At 40.8% G+C, this 20,499-nt stretch overlaps 2 long non-coding RNA genes across 3 annotated transcripts in view; one reads left to right on the forward strand and one right to left on the reverse strand.

The window, feature by feature from the left end:
- LOC310673202 overlaps positions 1-17,674 on the reverse strand; it is a 50,925-nt gene extending 33,251 nt beyond the window's left edge. For both annotated transcript variants that reach the window (XR_014508903.1, XR_014508904.1), the window contains exons 1-2: positions 17,553-17,674; positions 16,706-16,773 (exon numbers count right to left, since the gene is read on the reverse strand). This is a non-coding gene — a long non-coding RNA (uncharacterized lncRNA). The remainder of the gene's footprint in view (positions 1-16,705; positions 16,774-17,552) is intronic.
- Positions 16,562-18,289, forward strand: LOC310673208. Its single transcript, XR_014508910.1, has 2 exons — positions 16,562-16,834; positions 17,588-18,289. It is a non-coding gene; the product is annotated as an uncharacterized lncRNA (long non-coding RNA).
- Positions 18,290-20,499: the final 2,210 nt, after the last annotated feature.

Consider the following 20,499-nt stretch of genomic DNA (forward strand, 5'->3'; position numbering starts at 1 on the left):
GCAGGGACTAGCCCATGGTCACTGTTAAGTTGTGGGTGAACATATCAGACGACACAGTGATTCTTCAAACAGCTCTTGTTTATTCACAGGCCAGAACTGAACTGAACTGAAGGGTTCAGCCAGCCTGCTTATATAGAGCTCCACTAGAACGCAACAGTAACCATTTTCTGTAACTATCCAATCACTGAACGTCACTTTCAATCCCTTATTTGTATATGTGGACCTGAGTGAAAACTATCTACAGTATCCCCCTGCTGGCCCAGGGTGAGAACTTCAGTACATAACAGTCACCCAGTGAACTTCATGGCAACTGAGCAGCAACTGAGCCCAAACGGAGCCTGATGGTGTTGTGTGAGGGCAATAATGCCAGGCTCAGCCTCCCCCCCCTTCCCTGTCCGAGAACCAGGGATGGCTCACTCATGAGGCAAAGTGAGGCAATTGCCTCAGATGGCAGCATCCACCAGGACAGCAGATCCTGATGTTGATCTTTCTCTCCTCCCCTCACTTGTTCTAATGTAGATATTCCTTCACCCCTTCTTCCCTTGCATTGGTGGCGGGGCAGGACAATTTAGAGGTCCACCTCAGGTGCCAAAATGTCTTGGGCCAGAGCTGCCCAGAACCCATTTCAGGGTTCCTGTTGGCAGATTCTACCACATTCAGCAGGCAGAAGAGGGAGGTCTGCATCATGGAGGAATACCTTCTTCCAATCCAACTCCCACTCCATTAAACTCTAAGGTAGTTCCGATTGCTATGTTAAGATGCAATTCTAAATATACTTTCCTGGGTGTAAGTGCCACTTAATTCAATGGGACTTACTCTAAGTAGAACTGCATGTAGAACTGCATGATTAAAAAAATGACATTTTAACTGTCTGAATACCTTCCAAAGTACCGCACTTCCCACATTTAGCCAGGATACCCTTTGCCCCTGAAATAAACTTCAACGTACAGATCATCTTTCTGTGCACGGCCCTTTTGATTGATGCCCTATATGCCGAATCAAGACTACAAACCAAACAGACTTCAAAGATTCTCATGTGCAACTACATGTATGTAACCTACTTCTTTGTACAAGGATCTCTGGGCCAAACCAATTTTCATAGCTGTTCATAAACTAGCGACTAATCACATCTAATCTATTTTAAGAAGATATGTGTTACAGGGTTCCGCTTTTCTGCAAACTCTTTGAAGATCAAAAGCACAATATGCATACTAAGTGCATACTTTTCAGCCTCTTCTGAGACAAATGTGACCCACGTCGCAATTGTAGGAGAACCAGCCTCTGCCCTCACATGATTCACACCAAATAGCATCAGCATGTACCTATGCAAGGCAAATGACCATTCAAGAGAGCCCCCCCCCTCGCCACACATACACATGCTGTTTTGTCATATTGAGATCCCTATTCATATAATGTTAAGCAGCACATGGGCAACAAGTTGAGTATGGGGAAACAGTACTGCTCTGCTTCACATCTGGACATTGTTTTCATCATTTTTCCATAGCCTGAAGGAGGCATCCAAGACCTATACCTGACCCACAGCCAGTCAGCTTAGATTTTGTTTGTAATATTTTTACAGTGACAGAATAGTTAGTTCTTAGAAAAACATTATTGGACATAATTGTTTATTGTCAGATTCCATGTGTGTTTCAGCGGCTTTCCCTCGCCTTGTGCTTTGCTTGTCAGTCTGTTATGACATGCTGTCCTTGGGAAAAGGCATCTATGAATAGAGTGACATTTTAATTAAAGAACTAAGCCAGCTGAATGCCATTAATCAGTCACAATGAAACACACACACACACACAGTCATTGTTTAGGGATGGAGAGATTGGTCTTTTTCTGGTCCATGTCAATTTGGTTTCTGTTCATTCATAAATACATCCTATTCCTTTTCTACAATAATCTGCCATAAAAAAGACAATCAACACAAACATATATAATGTATTTCAGGGTAGGCATGTTGGCACGAGTCTGCCTCAAAAGACAATGAAGGAGTGTGCTATCAGGGGTAAAGTCAAACCACTGGAAGGCTCCAGGGTCCGCTGTGGCTATCTTTCAATATATATTTAATATTGTCCTAAAAATACATATTCTGAGGCATTTTTGTATGTTTGAACTGAGAAGTGTATCACAAGATTTGGAGAAGTAGAAGAGCTACTCTCTCATAAATCAAATTCCTCAAACAGCTGTAACTGTGAGACAGAATAGTCTTTTGATCCATAAAGTCTGAATTCTGCATCCCATTTGGATTCGCTGGACCTCATGTTAATTAAGAACACAGCAACCTGTGCCATATCAAGGCAGACTATATGTTGATCCCACAGACTATTACCAATTACTCGGCTGGTAGCAGTTTTCTGGGTTTCTCATCACCTGGGCCATTTAACCGGCAAGGCAAGGACTGCATATCAGGGAGCTTCTGCATGCAAAGGATATGTGCTATGACTGAGGTTTATTCACTCTGCAGTAGGCATGGACAAATCTGTTCATTTTGGTTTCTCACTTTTTCTATTTCTTACTTTCCCAGTCTTAAATTTGATCCTGCACATTCCCTCATCAGTTTCCATTTTTAAAAAGAGTTCTCTTGAAAATTTGCCAGCATTTTATTGCAAATTTCTTCTAATATACATGTCTGCATATTTTGCCTAATAATATAATATATATATATATTATTGGTCCATGGGGTCACGAAGAGTCAGACATGACTAAACGACTAAACAAATTATATAATATACATGTCTGCATTATTTTGCCTAATAACACATTTTTATTAAATGTGGGTAACCAGTGCTGCTATCGCTGAGGGCAAATGAAGCTCATTTAGTGGGGGTATAGCCAATTCAGAACAATGCATCCTGAATGTTCCATCAATTCCACAGCAGTACACACACAGCCAAAAGGGACACTTTTCAATGATGATGGAAGTATTCATGAAAATTGCCTGACTTCTCCTTTCGCCTTTAACAAATCAAAATACAATAGAGTTGTTTTCTGAATAAAAAGGAATACCATCTTGAATTTCTTGGAGAAATGACTCAACACAAACAGTTTAATAGATTCTTCAAATCAAGAACTGGCCTTAGTGAATAGATATTTTCAAATGTGCATTATGAAAAGGACCTTTAAATTTTGAAATAGAGAAAGCTTTGAAAGATTTCTGTTCTTCTGAGTTTAACATATTATAAACCTCATTTCTGCAATTTGGAAAACAAATCCATCAATGATGAAACACCATGGGACATTTACCCTGTATCATCATGATACAGTGGTACCTCAAGTTAAGAACTTAATTTGTTCCGGAGGTCCGTTCTTAACCTGAAGCTGTTCTTAACCTGAAGCACCACTTTAGCTAATGCGTGCGCAGAAGCGCTAAATCGAGCTTTGCTCATGCGCAGAAGCACCAAATCGCAACCCGCTCATGCGCAGATGTGCCACTGCAGGTTGTGAATGCTGCAGGTTGCGAACGTGCATCCCGCAAGGATCACATTCACAACCCGAGCTTCCACTGTAGTATATTATTGTCTATTACAGCTGATATAATCACTATCATTCTTATTGCCTGTTGCAGACTAGCAGATGACCACATCTGACAGATGTCCAGAATGACAGAAGAAGAGGAGGAGGAGCAGGAGGAGGAGGAGGAGGAGGAGGAGGAGTTTGGATTTGATATCCCGCTTTATCACTACCCGAAGGAGTCTCAAAGCGGCTTACATTCTCCTTTCCCTTCCTCCCCCACAACAAACACTCTGTGAGATGAGTGAGGCTGAGAGACTTCATAGAAGTGTGACTAGCCCAAGGTCACCCAGCAGCTGCATGTGGAGGAGCGGGGAAGCGAACCCGGTTCACCAGATTACGAGACTACCACTCTTAACCACTACACCACACTGGAAGTGCTGAGCTGGCCTACTTGTACTTTACAATAGTTAACTGCAAACCAGGGGTGGGGAACTAGTGGTCCTCTAGATGTTGCTGGACTACAACTCCTATCAGCCCCAGCTTGCATGACCAATGGCCAGGGATGATGAGCGCTGTAGTCCTGCAATATCTGGAGGGCAACAGCTTCCTCAATCTTGTAGTAAACTGAAGTAGCTTAAATATAAGAGTTGAGGTTTGCAGATCATGCCATTTGAAATAATTTCCAGGGGAGCAGCCCTATCATTGTTATTTTTCCTCTGTCTAAACACAGTCCTTTGTGTGTACTGGAGATCTCAGTCATGCTAGCCGTGTTCATGAGAAGCTTCCAGCAGGACTATAAAAACAGCAGATAGATATTTTTAAGAAATATGGTCTTCCACATCCTTTTCTTGGCAAGGACTTAGCAATGGCTGCCTCTGAGCATTTAGAAACTATTTCCTTTCCTGTCTTAGGGATGAGGGAGAAATGTAATTTTATTTGCATTTTAATTGGAAACTACTTAATTTACATGTTTTGAATCAGTACAGGGACTGGAACACAATTATCATTTGAAATTAACACTTCTCTTTTTTGTGCTAAAGTTGCCCAACCAAACAAGGTGTAAAAAAGAAGTGCAAATATTTGAGGGAAAGCATATCTACAGACGCATACATTAATGGAAATAACATGTATTATATGAGATAAATGTGCTTGCAAAAATATATATATTAATGAAAACTGAATACAAAAATGTATATATTGGGAGAAATTCATACTGGTGAATTTTCACAAGGATCTTCAAAAATTAAAGTTGCAAATTGCTTCAGCAATGTGGAGGACTGAATTTGTGACTAGGAAAATGAGTAACTGAGGAAAACCAAAATTGACAGGTTGTCTGTCCCTACTTATGATAGCACATTTGGCATATATATAAATATATTTCAGCTAGAAGAACACCAGTGAGGGAACAATTGCTGCAGCTTCCCATCCAGAACGAGAAACATGAACAAGAGTCATCATGTAAACCCAGGCACAAGTTAATGGAGCTGCTCAGATTTATGTGCAGACAGGCAAAATGGATTCCCTTGAAGATAATGAAGAATGTGTCCTTGGCCCGAACTTTATTTCTCAAAAGTATAAGATGATGACATTAGGAATGGAGCTGGACAGAGTATTTGTCTGGAAATTCAAATCCTGGAAAAATGAGCTCACAAGAGCCTGCAAAAAAATAAAGAAAAAAACTCGGCTATCATCCAGCAGAGAAAGATCCTGCTGACATCATTAGCAAGTGATGTGATTTGGTCCAGTGCTAATACAGCCTGTTAAGCAGTCTGAAGTGGAGTGTCCTTCTGCTTGCAAAAAACCAATAGAAGAAGGATTTAGTTCCTTTTTGCTTTCTTTCTTTCAAATATGGTACAACAGAGAGAAAGGGAATGAACATTCTGGGGTAAAACCAAGCATAGGAGCCAACTCCAGGAGGCTGCAGGTGCTTGGGCACCCACAATAATATAATTGTGGGGGCAGGGCACCCACAAAGTCAATGAGAAAAGCTGGCTGGCGGCAGTGATGCTGCCTCCGAGAGAGAAGCAGTTCAGCTCCGCCCTTCACAGCCAGCAAACAAGGCACCTTTTTCCTGAGGGGGCGGCTCAGACTTGCTGGTTGTGGATAGGAGGAGGAAGATGTGTGTGCCTGTGGTGTCACACATCTGCATTGTGGTGGCGGGCACTCACAATCCTGAGAATGAGATGGCACCCCTGAAACCAAGCCATCCATGAACAAAGGATTGATGGTTCCTAATTTCCGAAAAAGAAGGGTGAATTGATGCTTTTGAATTATGGTGCTGGAGGAGACTCTTGAGAGTCCCGTGGACTGCAAGAAGATCAAACCCATCCATTCTTAAGGAAAGCAGCCCTGAGTGCTCACTGGAAGGACAGATCGTGAAGCTGAGGCTCCAATACTTTGGCCACCTCATGAGAAGAGAAGACTCCCTGGAAAAGACCCTGATGTTGGGAAAGATGGAGGGCACAAGGAGAAGGGGACGACAGAGGACAAGATGGTTGGACAGTGTTCTCGAAGCTACCAACATGAGTTTGATCAAACTGCGGGAGGCAGTGGAAGACAGGAGTGCCTAGCGTGCTCTGGTCCATGGGGTCACGAAGAGTCAGATACGACTAAACTACTAAACAACAACAACAATTTCCGAAAGACTGTTTGGTGAATAAATTGAATCCACGCCATGCTTTCCTTTGGGTAGGAAAATGAGAAGACCCTGAAGACTCTTTTTACAGCCTAACCTTGAGACTCTTTTGTCTAGCAGTTATAAAGGACACCGACTGCGGGTTGGGCAACGATACTGAGCCTCAACACCAGCCCTGGTCCCATCAGCAGAGTTCCACACATGGCGAATCTGGACCCAACCCATATGCAATAAATTCTTTGCTTGCTTTATGCTTGACTTATAATAGAAATTTTAGATTTCTATCAACGAACAGCCTTTGCCAGATTGTTTTTCTCCACCTACAGGCACTGGTAATAGCAGGCAGAGAAACCAATTATTCTTCTGTGTGATTTCAAACCATTTGTTTCAAACTACCTTTTTATCCAGCCACCCATCATTCCAATCTTTATATGATTAATCATTGAGTCCTGCTTTCAGTTTCCCACCAGCTGAATAAACACACATGCTCTCTTATAACTTTTTCACCCGAGCTCTACTTGGCTGTAGGTAGGTATATACAGTATGACATCTCAAAGGAAAATGCCACAGTTGTCAGTAAACTTGGGCTAAGGTTGCAGGGTGATAGCAACGCACAGATTTAGGTCAGTAAGGGGACAGACAGTGAGGGGTTTTCTTTAGGAAGCAGAATGAATTCTTTAACTCTAGACCACTTCTGAAAATGGAACCTCATGTGATGGTGACTAATACCATTGCCATGTAGCAAACAGTCAACAGCCCCATATAAAGAAATGTGCATGGTGCCAGGAAGCTTCAGGATATGGAATAACTGTTGCACACTGCCTTTCTTTTTGCAGTAATGCCAGGTTTTGCAGGAGGGGTGGCGGGGTGAGGAATATGTAATGGTAATTGACTTTACTAATTAGGAAATACTTGTTTGGCCAAACTATAAATGTCATATTTGTGTCTGAAATTACAGAAAATGTTTGGGAAGCCAAAGGTTTCCTGGGTTATATGTTTTCTTTGATGTGTATGAGAGCAGCTATTAGTATTTTAGGATTTGAGTCATAGCTTTACATTTGGCATCTTATAAAGTTCTGCTTTGGAAAAATGTCGTCGAGTGCATGCAGGAATACTGGTGATAACTTTAACTTTGCTTGAATGCCTTTGAGACGCCTGTTAATCGAGCAATCAAACATTCTCAGGTCAACTCGGATTTGCAGATTACTTCATTTCCGCCCTTCCAGGTAGGCCTGTCAAAACACAGAATCAATATTTGTCTGGATAGATACAATTTTGAAAAGTTGAGCAGACACTGGTCTTTTTATTAGGGGACTGAACCTCAGATGAGCAGCTAATAGGTGTGCAGAGGTATGTTGGGTTTCCCCAGACTTCCTGTCTAGCTTTGCAAGGAGGCTGCCGCACATACATATTTGGGAATTTAAATATGAAAGAAAAACCATTTCCGAGGAATTATGCAACTTTGTGAGTTTCTAGCAATTTCCAGCCCAAATAACAGACACAAAATATTCTTGTCTGGACAGTACAGTGGCATAGATTGCCTACCATATGATCTGTCATTGTGGGATTTTAAGGCCCGTTCACACACTAGCCACAATATGTCCTCTCCATATGTGGTGTTGATGACTGTGGACTCTTGCACACCCACACATGCTGCCATTTGTACTCTGTTTACATCACACATAGCCCACCTTTCACATTGAGGCTGAATCCATGGCTACCACAAGGCATTGCTAGCAGGAGCATTGTTGTCAGAAGGGTATAATCCTGCTCTCACCATGGGGAAAAAGTTCATGCAATTTTATTGTGCGTTTCACTTATTTATTTCATTTTATTACATATTTTACATATAAACATTTTATTTCATATAATTTTTACATATAGAGTTTTTTTATCATTTTCTTGTCTGCTGCACTGAAATTGTTTATATTGTTGTCTTGTAAATGAATTATTGTTATGTGTTTTTTATTGCAAGCCGTCCATTGAAAATTAGTTGGGGTATTGTTTTGTTTTGTTTGTTAAGCAAATGAAACAAACAAACAAAAAACTTCTAAATCAGAGGAATGGCCAAGCCTCTCTCTGTAAATATTGAATAAAAAGCGGATGGTAAGAAAGTTTTCCTTGTCTTTGTATGTTCTTGGCAACCAGCCATGCAAGTTTCTTATGTAAACTGTGTTACTTTTACTGTTGTTAGCCGCTCTGAGCCCGGCTTTGGCTGGAGAGGGCAGGATATAAATAAAATTTTATTATTATTACAGCGGCCTGACACCACCCAGGCACACCACCATAATGGGAAAGAATCACTGGTGTTGCTGTAGCTCATGAGCCACTGATTTGCTAGTGAGAGAAGTAATAAGATGGCATTGTTAGTACATTCACAAAGACTGTCTGGTTTATGGGAGAATTTTGATCGAAAATATCCTCATTTTTGTTCTCTGTAGGAACTTCACTTTCCATCCCATATTAATCTTCAGTGAATGCTACTAATCTTTCAGTAGGATGCCATTTTCTGGTCCAAAGGTTTGTTTTCATTTTCTTAATTAATCCAAATAACAGCAGCTCAAAATCAGGTGCAAGCTGGTTTTATTAATTACAAGGTCATAGTTTGAAATATGTGCAATGGCACTAAATGACCTACTGTCATTTTATATGTACATCATGTCCATCTTGTCAATTTATACGTTTCATTGTAAAGAACAAGGAACCAAGAAAGGGGGGGGGGATGTTGCTTTTGTTCTTGGCTATTCGCTCCTGGAAGGGATTTTTTTAAAAAAGATTTGTGAGTCAACATGATGCAGAAGAGGAGGGAGGCAGACCGAGAATCATGTGGGTTTAAAATCTAAATTTAATCCAGTCTTAATGGTCTGTGCTCTTAGTTTACTAAAAGTTCCCTACCAGTGATTTTCTGCTGTTACCTAGGGAAAATTAATTAACAAAACAAGTTGAATCCTGCATAATCCTCTCTTCAAAGCAGCATTTGTATATATTTTTTCCAACAGGAATCAGCAGTTGATTTTTTAAAAAATATACTTGACTGAATGTTGAGAGCCATTAGAACAAAACTTGCTTTTTAATGTGGGTTTATTAACTGCCATATCCCCCCCCCCTTTAACAAGCACAGCATTATTCTTCTGCTGCAGCGACATCCTTGTTGGTCTGCTCATCACAGTTTAATGAACTCCAGTAGAACTTGGTGGTGTGAAGAAGAAGAAGAAGAAGAAGAAGAAGAAGAAGAAGCTCCTAATCATGATGATTACATCTGCCTCTGTGTCCCTTTTCCTGATGAAAATGTATTTTACGTCTGTGAGAAACTACTTAAAGATTATTCAAAATCCATATTCCGTGAGTCATCTTCAAGACATCACACTTTCCCAAATCATATGTAAGGACAAGAGGTCTTGGTAGCACAAGTTCATTATCCTAAAATGCTGTGTTCTCTTCCAACCTTGATTTTCCCTCTAGTCTAGTCAATTCATGTGACTTGTTAAAATATTCCCCAAAGCACTGGAAATTCTTGTGCAAACTTTCCCACTGATTCAGACTCTGCTAATATTGTTCTGCATCCCTGCTACAGTTCATTGATGTGAATAGTTTCACTATTACCAATCCCAAAATTGGGTCAACACACATATTATTGGGTCTACACACTGTATTATCACACTGTATTATTATTATTATTATTATTATTATTATTATTATTATTCAATTTATTACCTGTCCTTCACCATCAGGTCCCAGGACAAGTTACAACAATGTAAAATCTATTAAAAAAAACAATTTACAGTCACAGGAAATGGGTAGGTCCTGAAAACATGTGTCTTAGTTGTCAACACAGCGAAGAGACACATCTTCAGCATATGACAGAAACTACATGATGAAGGTGCCACATGCACTGATGACATTATTACAAGATCTGGCAGGTGTCCAGGTAACTGTTCTCCTATTTCTAGCTGCAAGCAACACCCCCCAAAATATTGATGAGTCAGTTGCTCATTAATCCCTCTGCTGAGGTCATCAAGGTCTTCATTCCATCCCATATTCATTCAATGAGGCCACTGGGCTAGATAGCATAGATACTTGCCATTTGCCTGTACTGTATACTGGCAACACCCAGTTCTTCCATCTGACCCCTATCCTGATGCCTTAGACTCTAGAGCTTACCCAGGGTGGTGTTGTTGTTGTTGTTGTTGTTACAAATTGTTAGTCACCCTTTACCCTTTGGTCCCAAACCTTACCTTGTTTAGTGACTGGGCACTTTGAAACAAATGGTGGTTTGCAAAACTTGTGAGAGACAGAGAAAAATGGCCTTCCGTTATCACTAGAGATCAGCATATTTTGTGGGTACTGTTCATTATGTATTTGTAATCTTGTGAATATCCACTTGTGAATACTATAGTGGCAGATCACCAGATGCATAATTCATCTACATCAAAAATATACCTGCTATATCACCAAGGTTCAAATAAAGGTGCTGGCTATAACCCCAAATGGCCCCTGTTGAGAGACAGCTTTCACTCCTATGTCCCATTACAATTTCTAAAAAGTCAATCAAGAGCACCATGTTATGCTTACCTTTGTCAAATTCAGACTGCTGCAGAGAGATTTCTTGGTTGCTGCCCTTCAGAACTGCTAAAGGCATTTCAGCAGCTCACGAACAGCTAAACCAAAGTGTTTTGTCACTCAATTCAGTGTAACCCATGGATGGGGACCCTGTGGCCCTCTAGATATTGTTGGACTTCAACTCCCATTACACCCCAGCCAACGGTCAGGAATAATGAGAGCTGTGTATTGGCAATATCCGAAGGGCCACAGCTTCAACATCACCAGTGCAATTGCTAAATATATATTAGTTTTCAGCATAGTTGCCTACATTGTTCCAATTCTGCAGCTGCTTACAGCTGGGAACTCCACTGGCAGTGCTGCAAGGGTTGTGGGTTATTATGAAAACAGTAGCAGGATGCCTCCCAGAAACCTCCAGCCAACATCATCTTCCTGTCCAATGACCTGGCCGGACACATGAGTTGGAAACAGAAGTATCTAAATGTGGGCTAGAAATGGGCTCCGCTGCAGACCTAGTCTCTCATGAAATTTCCTGGCAAAGAGCTGTAAGCATATCATGTGGCCCTCTGGGAGAGGTGAACAAATGTTAAAAATGCTTCAGATGTTAACTAAATGTTAACTAAAATTAGAACAAACCAGATTCTTCATTTAGAACAACGTACATTAATGTTCATGAGAGCAAAAACTGTTTGTGGAGCATTTTTCTTTCGTTTTCACATTTCTTAGCATTTTTGTATCCACGTATGACCCAAAATAATAATAATATGATCCTATGTCACAACAACAACAACAAGCACCAGTACTTAAACATATACAGGACATGTATATCCTATTTAAAATACATAACACTGGCTGCCCATTATTACCATAAGCAGAGGCAAGGAGTTCAGGAGTATTGTTACTTGCCATAAACTTTTAAAAAATAATAACCCCAATGAAAGCCATTTTGCTATAGTGCATGAAATGTTAAGTTTCAACAATGGAGGATGAGGCTAATATTTCCATTTGAAGCTCATCCATTGTTCTTAAGTTAGTTACTATACCTGCATTTCAACACCTTGTTAAATGATAGTTTAGCATGAAGAAAATGAGCCAAGGTGAGCCTTGTTCTCCCCTCTCCTCCTTCAGGGATGGCCACAAGGAAGAGTGTGGAAGCTTCTCATTCTGATTTTGATTAATCACAGGTAAGCATTAAATCTGAACCCTTAATTGTGGTTCATCTTAACTATAGTTCATTGAAGCATGCCAACTTCATAAGCCAAAGTTTGAAGTTGGCTTGCTTCAAATGAACCAGAGTTAATATTAACCACCGTTTGTCAGGTTTGGATGGCATGACAAGCTGTTATTTAAATAATAATAATTCATGGGTTACAAAAGCACATACATCATCTCTGTTTTCAGATCATATAGTCCTTGGTTTACTGTGTATCAGCAGTGTTCAAGTGCATGCAGCCTGATTACTCAACAGTGCTTCTTCACTAGCATGAGTGGGAGCAACATACCACAACACTTCACTTATCTTGGCAGCTGAAAAAGGTGCTAATGGATTTGGTTCTCTCCAAACAAACCATGATCTGAAGCCAAGGTTTGTGCTTGGCTTCTTGATTGTGGGTCGAGTGAAACAAACCACAAGTGCTGCTTTGGACATCATGGTAAGCCAAGGGTTGTGGGAGCCAATGGGAGCTAGAAGAAGAAGAGAAGAAGAGGAAGAGGAGGAGTTTGGACTTGATATCCCGCCTTTCATACCCCCCAAGGAGTCTCAAAGCGGCTAACAATCTCCTTTCCCTTCCTCCCCCACAACAGACACTCTGTGAGGTGAGTGAGGCTGAGATACTTCAGAGAAGTGTGACTAGCCCAAAGTCACCCAGCAGCTGCATGTGGAGGAGCACGGAAGCGAACCCAGTTCACCAGATTACGAGTCCACCACTCTTAACCACTACACCATGCTGGCTATTGGAAATCGTATGCCACACCCTGCTCATTCACAGTAAGCCATGGTTTATGGTATACTGTGATGCCCAAATGTACCCAATGACACATGAAAACTAAAGTAGCTTCAAAGTGTTCCCTTAACTCATGGATTGAAATTTGTACCCACCTATTAATCAATCAAAACTTCATTTAAGTGGTCCACTGATTAAAATATAGTGGTGGTAAGGGGCACTTGTTAGATCCTGTGGGACAGAAGCGTTAAATATACCATTCACACAGACATGCAACCAATTCCACATGGCTCTAAGCTGTTACCACTGATGTAGGAAGGTTAGTAGAACGATTCTGAGCAAAGAGATTCTCAGAGTTCCACCACTGTGCCACTACTACAGCTTAGAGATATTGAAATGGTTATGTTGTTCTTGTTGTTTAGTCATTTAGTCATGTCCGACTCTTCTTGACCCCATGGACCGGAGCACGCCAGGCCCTCTTGTCTTACACTGCCTCCCGCAGTTTGGTCAAACTCATGCTGGTAGCTGCGAGAACACTGTCCAACCATCTCGTCCTCTGTCGTCCCCTTCTGCTTGTGCCCTCAATCTTTCCCAACATCAGGGTCTTTTCCAAGGAGTCTTCTCTTCTCATGAGGTGGCCAAAGTATTGGAGCCTCAGCTTCATGATCTGTCCTGCCAGTGAGCACTCAGGGCTTATTTCCTTAAGAATGGATAGTTTTGTTCTTCTTGCAGTCCATGGGACTCTCAAGAGTCTCCTTCAGCACCATAATTCAAAAGCGTCAATTCTTCGGCGATCAGTCTTCTTTATGGTCCAGCTCTCACTTCCATACATCAGTACTGGGAAAACCATAGCTTTAACTATACGGACCTTTGTTGGCAAGGTGATGTCTCTGCTTTTTAAGATGCTGTCTAGGTTTGTCATTGCTAGGCAGGCGTCTTTTAATTTTGTGACTGCTGTCACCATCTGCAGTGTTCATGGAGCCCAAGAAAGTAAAATCTCTCACTGCCTCCATTTCTTCTCCTTTTATTTGCCAGGAGGTGATGGGCCCAGTGGCCATGATCTTCGTTTTTTTGATGTTGAGCTTCAGACCATATTTTGCGCTCTCCTCTTTCACCCTCATTAAAATGCTTATAGTTGCTTTTAAATAAAATAAATACTCTTAAGGTGCTGTGGGGTGGGAGTGGAGAGTTTTCTACATCTCCTACAATCTACAATTCCAGTTGGAAAAAGAAAACCAATTCTTTTACAGGGTAGGCAGTTCAGGTCACAGGGGTAAAAAGTACATTCAAAGACATTGCAGCATGCTTTTTTGGTTGATTACAATAGATGTTGGAAATTATACATTTTCTCCTAGATGCATATTCAAATCTCAATCCAGGTTCTATTCATGGAAAAATGCTTCATTTTCTTAGCACTCATGACTTCCCACAAATTTAGATCATACAGATGGCACAGAGGCATTGTTTGCATGCACACGGATTTTCTTTTCCATGAGATACTAATCAGTATATTTTGCTTCACCCATCTGTTCCTTGTTGAATATTAAGAGGCTCTACCTAGCCACTGCCGCAATAAAAGAAGGCAAATGTGCTTTGCTCCAGTTCCCCCTGCAATTAGCATGGTGTAAGAAACTAAAGAGCAAACATCACAAAGCCCAACACTGAACTATGATAAATCATAGTGCTTCTGAGTTGCAAAAAGCAATAAAGATGTCATTGCTTCTTAATGATACATAGATAAGAGAAAAAGAAGTTTATTAAGACTGCAGTCTAAACACATTGAAGCCTGAAGAAGAAGTCAATGCAGTCCATATTACAGCCATATATGGGGTGTTATGTTGATATAATGGGAAGATGGGTATGCTTGCATCCAGAGAAAATCTATAGGACTTGAATTCAAGTTAAAAAGGGGCATAGTTATACATAACATTCTTGAGACTGCATCTGAGCACCACAGTCAAGTGAATAGTAATTTGAATGGGGCAAAAGGCTTTCCTGAAGTGGATTGCCATGACTATAGACGTAAGAAGTTTCTTTGCAGAAATGTGCAGGGTGTAATATGAGGTAGCCTAAACTTGCCCCTTGAGGGGGCGTGATCATGTGATGTGTCACGTGATGCATCATATGATGCCACCCAGCGTGTGGTGGGCAAGGGTGGGGTGCGCGGAGGCTCGTCCCAGCCCCCACCGGGCTGCCAGGCTGCTGGGCTGTGGCTGGAACGAGCAAAGCAAATATCTCCTGCGCTCATCCCAGCCACTGCCTGGCTCCTGGGCTGCCAGGTGGAGGTTGGGGCTGGGGCATGCAGAGGGTGCCCAGCAGGGGGTGGGCAGCCCCCTCAATATGGGGGGTACTGCCCCCTGCCCAAAAATATTTGGGGAGCTGAAGCCCCCTCCTTCCCCTCTACCTGATACCGCTGTCCAGAAGGGTCAGAGGTTCCCGGCAGAATCCCCTTTTCCTTCTTGACAATCATCTGTTCAGTGACAGTGGGAATACCACAACCATCTGGACAAATGTGTTTAGGATGGGGATGATTAGGGTTAAATGACTCCAACCATCACTAAGTTTCCAAGTAATAAATTACAGCCAAGTCTGCAACACATTTACCCAAAGTAGGGAATGGCAAATAGGACAATTTTTCTACCTCTCCATTTCTCATTTTTCCAGTGGAGAAGTTCAGTTCTTCACATTTCCACATGAGTTTGCATTTTTTTTAAAAAAGTATCATGAAACTTAACCAGCATTTTTGCATGGATTTTCTTCTAATGTACACTTTTGCATGCAATTCTGCCCAATATACCCATTTATATTTTTATTTTGGGCAAGCCAATTTCTCCACAGTACAACGCATTGTTCTAAGTTACTTTCAGATTTTGTGTGTGTTTTATTCTGCATTTTTGTACTTATTTCTTTGCTGAATTGCATTGCAAACTTCATAGAACTCTCAAGTTCAACCAATAATTGTGTTTCAGTCCTTGCATTGTAATGGAAATTATGAATTAGGTGCATAGCTTCCCCTTTAAATGTGAACCAAGTCAAATTTCTTCCCCATCCCTAGTCTTAAATATTAAGTTGGTTTTTCACCTCATTCTCCATTTTGATTGATCCACTATGCATTCAGTCTTGCTTCTCAGTAGTGTGCCAAGGATTATAACCTAAAGGCTATTGCATAAAAAAACAAAGCTAGCACTGTAGGTCTGGACTGCATTCAGCATACAATGAATTCTTATTCCCAGGTGACCATAACTTTATGAAACCCATTGCATTCACACAACTACTGTATATTTGTAGGCAGACCTTGAAAACATCTTAGGTAAAAAGTAATGTCTGGTATGGTTCATCCTGTACTGAGATTATTCATTTGAGAATAAACAAATCAGTTAGCCTTGTTAATGGAGGTTCTGTTGACCATTGTGCGTTGTGTGTGTGCTTTTTTTAAAAAGGCCATGTTGCTGATCTTTATATGCGTGTTGTTAAGGAACAAGCATTCTACCAATGACGCACCACCACCAACAGGAAAGGCATGCTAAGTGTATTTTGTGACTCATTTCAATTTGCTATCTAGTGCACTCACAGTTTGCTTATTAGCCTCAGCGTCAGTAACTAATGGATACTCAGTAGGAAGCAATTTTTCATCATGAATGTTTGATGGAGAAATGGAAATGGAAATTGGGAAGATCTAGTCAATGGCAAATCATATAAAGGCTGGCTAAAAAAGGAGCATACTTTGTGTGTGTGTGTGTATGAGGGAAACAGACAGAAAGTTATTTTAAACATTTTAGCCCCCTTCCTTGAAATATTTTGCTATTCAACACAAAACCATCTATATATGTGAGATGAGTCAGAGAAAGACAGATAAGGAAGAAATGTGTGGTCAAGCACATTAAGCTGTAATAGCACAGAGATAGCTTTCTATAATAATAATTTTAAAAAGCAAAAGAGAAAGGACAGAAGCTTGTGCCCCATCTGAATTTGCAGCAACTCGTTCCAGACAGAAGAGGAGCATGCAATTCCTGTTAGTGCCTCCTCCACCAATAGAAGCCCCCCCCCCACCCTAATGCTAATTGACATACAGGGATGGAGGAGTTACCAAGACCCTGGCCTTAAAACTCACCTCTCCATATGCCACAGCACAAATGACTCACACCTTCTGACTCTCACAAGTTCCCAAGGACCACGCTCCTGTGGGGGGGGGGGACTTTCAAGGGTCACATGGCTGTGGTGGGCGGAGTCAAAGGCAAAAGTTGGCATAGCAATGAACATGACTCTCAGTTCTGTGCAGCAGGCTATATTCTGGTCACACAAAGTCAGAGGTTTCTACACGCACGCACACACCCTCTAAGAACGTCTTCCAAAGCAAGCAAGAGGCCTTGAGGTTCTTTGACAATCAAGCGGCGTATAGATGTTATGAAATAAATAACTAAAATGGTCACAGTTCAAGGACACAGTCCTACCACAGAAAAGCACTCAAGAAGGGTATGCAGTGCTGGTGAGGGATACAGCCTGGGGAGAAAAATGGCCTAGGGATGGGAATGGCCTGGGAAGAGTCCTGAGGGCCAAAGAGATGTGCCGGGGGCTACATTTGACACCCATACTGGGCCTGAGGCTACCCACCTTTGCACCACATGATAGCTAATCACACAAATTATGTATTGCGTGATTGGGGAATTCTGTAGTAACCAAAGTTACATTTGTAAGCTCTGTTACTTCAAATTTTGTGCTTTGCCTAGTGCTATCTGAACTCCATGTGGCAACCTCCCTCAAGAAAGGAGGGAGCTAGTTAACATGACTGGATTTGGGCATTTTAAGATTTAGACATTTCCTTGTCAGTAACACTTGAGAGGTATCTAAACACACTCATTGAGGGTTCCAGCTTAATGATGACTCTGATAAGGAACAACATTGTGTTTCAGTCAAAACTTTTCACAGAGATAATTAAAAACTTTACTTAAATCTCTCACTTTAACCAGCTTCTGAATAAACTGTTGCCTCCTAGAATGGCTGTTTTGTTCTGCTAAGTCAGTAAAACACTCCCAGTCCCTTCTAGGGTCTTTACTTTCCCTTCAGGCTAGTCATCTGGTTTGCCCTGCCTAAGCCCTGCCTAGGCACTTTCTAAGCTCCATCTGACAGTTTAACTGTCAGGCTCTAACTTTTAACTGCCTCCAGAATGGATGACACACCACCTGGGTCTGATCGCTTCTGGGTCTTCAAGAGGCAGACCCAAGGTCCGTCCATCACACTCCAATTAACATTACACTATTTGTGTTTTAATAGGCCCGAGCTTCAGTAAGTCTGCCAAAGGTGGTTGAAGGGCTTGCTTTGCCTGTGTTTAATGGATTTTTTATACTATTTTAATTCTATTAGTGTTTAATTACACCTTTTCTATGTTTTTAGCTTGTTCTGTTTTATCTGTGGGAAAGACATGATGATGATGATGATGATGATGATGTGTTTTATAATGATGATGATGATAATGTGTTTTAGAAGATGTGACCAACATAACATATTTATATTAATTTATTAAATAAATATAACAGTAGTGGTAGCAGTGATTGGGGTAGTAGTAGTAGTAATAACAACCACAAGAATTTATCTGTAACTTGGATTACTATTTCCTCTTCCAGTTCTATGTCCTTTTCAAGACTTTGATTAATTCTACTATAACCACTTTTGATAAAGGTCCTTTAGAAAAGTTAAATCTGTGTGTGCACTCTTTCTGTCTCTCTATGAGGAGTAGAAGTGACCAGCAGCACTTCCTCAAAAATCCAAAAACATCCACAGGCCTAAATAGGTTGGTGATCCCTGCAATGAAGTGTTTAATTAATCACTTTGCCTGCCTAGGCTTCTGTTGGTCTGTGCGGTTTCATACACATGTCTGCCAGAATACAGTAACCAAATGGCGTAGGGGGATCCATTAATTAGTGTGATCTTTTAGCAGAGTACCGAGTAAGGCCAAGGAGTTGTACGCACAGCCAGTTTTAATGGCTTTGCATGATTTGCCCCAAAGGATAATTCCAGAAAACCTACGTCATGCCAATCATTTAAAAAATGACATTGCATCTATAAAAATGAATGATTCTGGCATTTGATTATTTATAATATTTGGAGGGGGGAAACAATGTCAGTATAATGTCCATTACAAAGCACTGCAATATGTTAAAGCACTGCTGTTGCAACCTTTCACATTATGACACCCATGAAAGCAGAGGAACTCTGACATTTGAAAGGAAACGACCAGCTGCAGGTGTACAGCTGAAGCCAACCATTATTCATTCTACTACCAAAGATGACCCTCCAACACTACTGTTATTTTTTCAAACTATATTATAATCGGGACAGCAAGGATTAATGCTGTTTGATTGCAAGGTCATCCCATGGGCAGGTGCTAGATAATATTTGTCCACCCACCCACACACAGCCACAGTCCTCTTCAACTTCCTTCCTGTTACAGCTCAGAATCAGAAATTAATCATTTAGAATTGTATTATACTGTTTGCTGATGTGTTCTTTTTTCCTTTCTTCAAGTGGAGATTAGGGGAGATTATGCAGTAATATAAGCAAACCGGGTTTTTTTAATACTGGGTAGAGCTACCTGTTCATTTCCAGCACCATTGTAATCGAAAGCTGGTAGATCTGTTCCCATTGACTACAGATTTAGGGTACAGCCAAAGTGGTTTTTGACATGACTGGAAGCACTGCCAGCCAGTTGAGCCAGTCACTGTTAGGAGGGTGTATATGTCACTTCCTGCCAGTTTGCATAGGGTTGGTGGGACTTCCTAAAATGTTCAAAGTAATTGTCACACAGCTCTAATTATGGAGCTCAGTCCTTCCATTTCAGTACCTCTTAGACTCACAACGGGTTGACTCCAATTAGCTTCTACTCAGAAGTAGACCCATTGAAATTAATGGATCTTAGTTAGTTATAGCCATTAATTTCAATGGGTAAACTCTGAATGTGACTAACATTGCAAACAATGCAAGTGCAACAGAGAAAAGAGAAGATAGTGAGACAGGAGGATTAACCTAAAAATAAATAATAATAAAACAGATGTGTTTTCGATTCAATGCCCTTTCAAAATGTGTTTGGTGGGGTTTACTGGGTTGTTCTTGTTTTTGTTTTTATTATGTATTTTGTGTTTTTATATTGTGATTTTGTCCTGTGAATCATCCTGAGACCTGTAGGTATAGGGTGGTATACAAATAATAATAATAATAATAATAATAATAATAATAATAATAATAGTTTCAGCTTTTTGCTTCCTGAAATGGATCCTAAATTGTACGCAGTCAAACATACACACATGCCTGAAACAGAAACCAAATGCTAATTCCCTGCTATGGAAAATGCTTTAAAAGATCTTGCTGCACCATTCAGGCTGCAGTCCTGAACATATTTATTGGGAGTAAGCCCAATTTAATACATTAAGCTTTCAATCTAAGTAAAAATGAATGGGATTGTATTATTATTATTATTATTATTATTATTATTATTATTATACATTTGTATAATTTTGTATTTCAGTATACTAAATTTCAGCTGATGCAGGTATGAAAGGGTAAACCCAATTGCAGACCAAAACTATTCTGGCATTTGATTTTTAGCAGTGTCAGCACAGAGACATCCATCTTCCCAAACAATGGAGCTCTAATGGCTAGTGTGCACTACCACTGGCTGTGTGCGCCATTTTGTTCTCTTTGCTTATGGCAGTATATGATGGCATTGGGCTTGTCCAACTTTCTTCTGCAGTTGTATGCAACATTCAGCTTCTGCTCATGGTAGAGAATCATCCCCCATTTTCAGGCTGGTTCCACAACAGAGGAAAGTATGTTGTAGTCATTAGAGTATGGCTGGAGCCAATGAAAATGGCTCCCACCACTTCAGAATGCACACTAATGCATGGAAGAATC

The sequence above is a fragment of the Podarcis tiliguerta genome (genome assembly GCF_965153285.1).
Source record: "Podarcis tiliguerta genome assembly, chromosome: 3".
Lineage (NCBI taxonomy): Eukaryota > Metazoa > Chordata > Lepidosauria > Squamata > Lacertidae > Podarcis > Podarcis tiliguerta.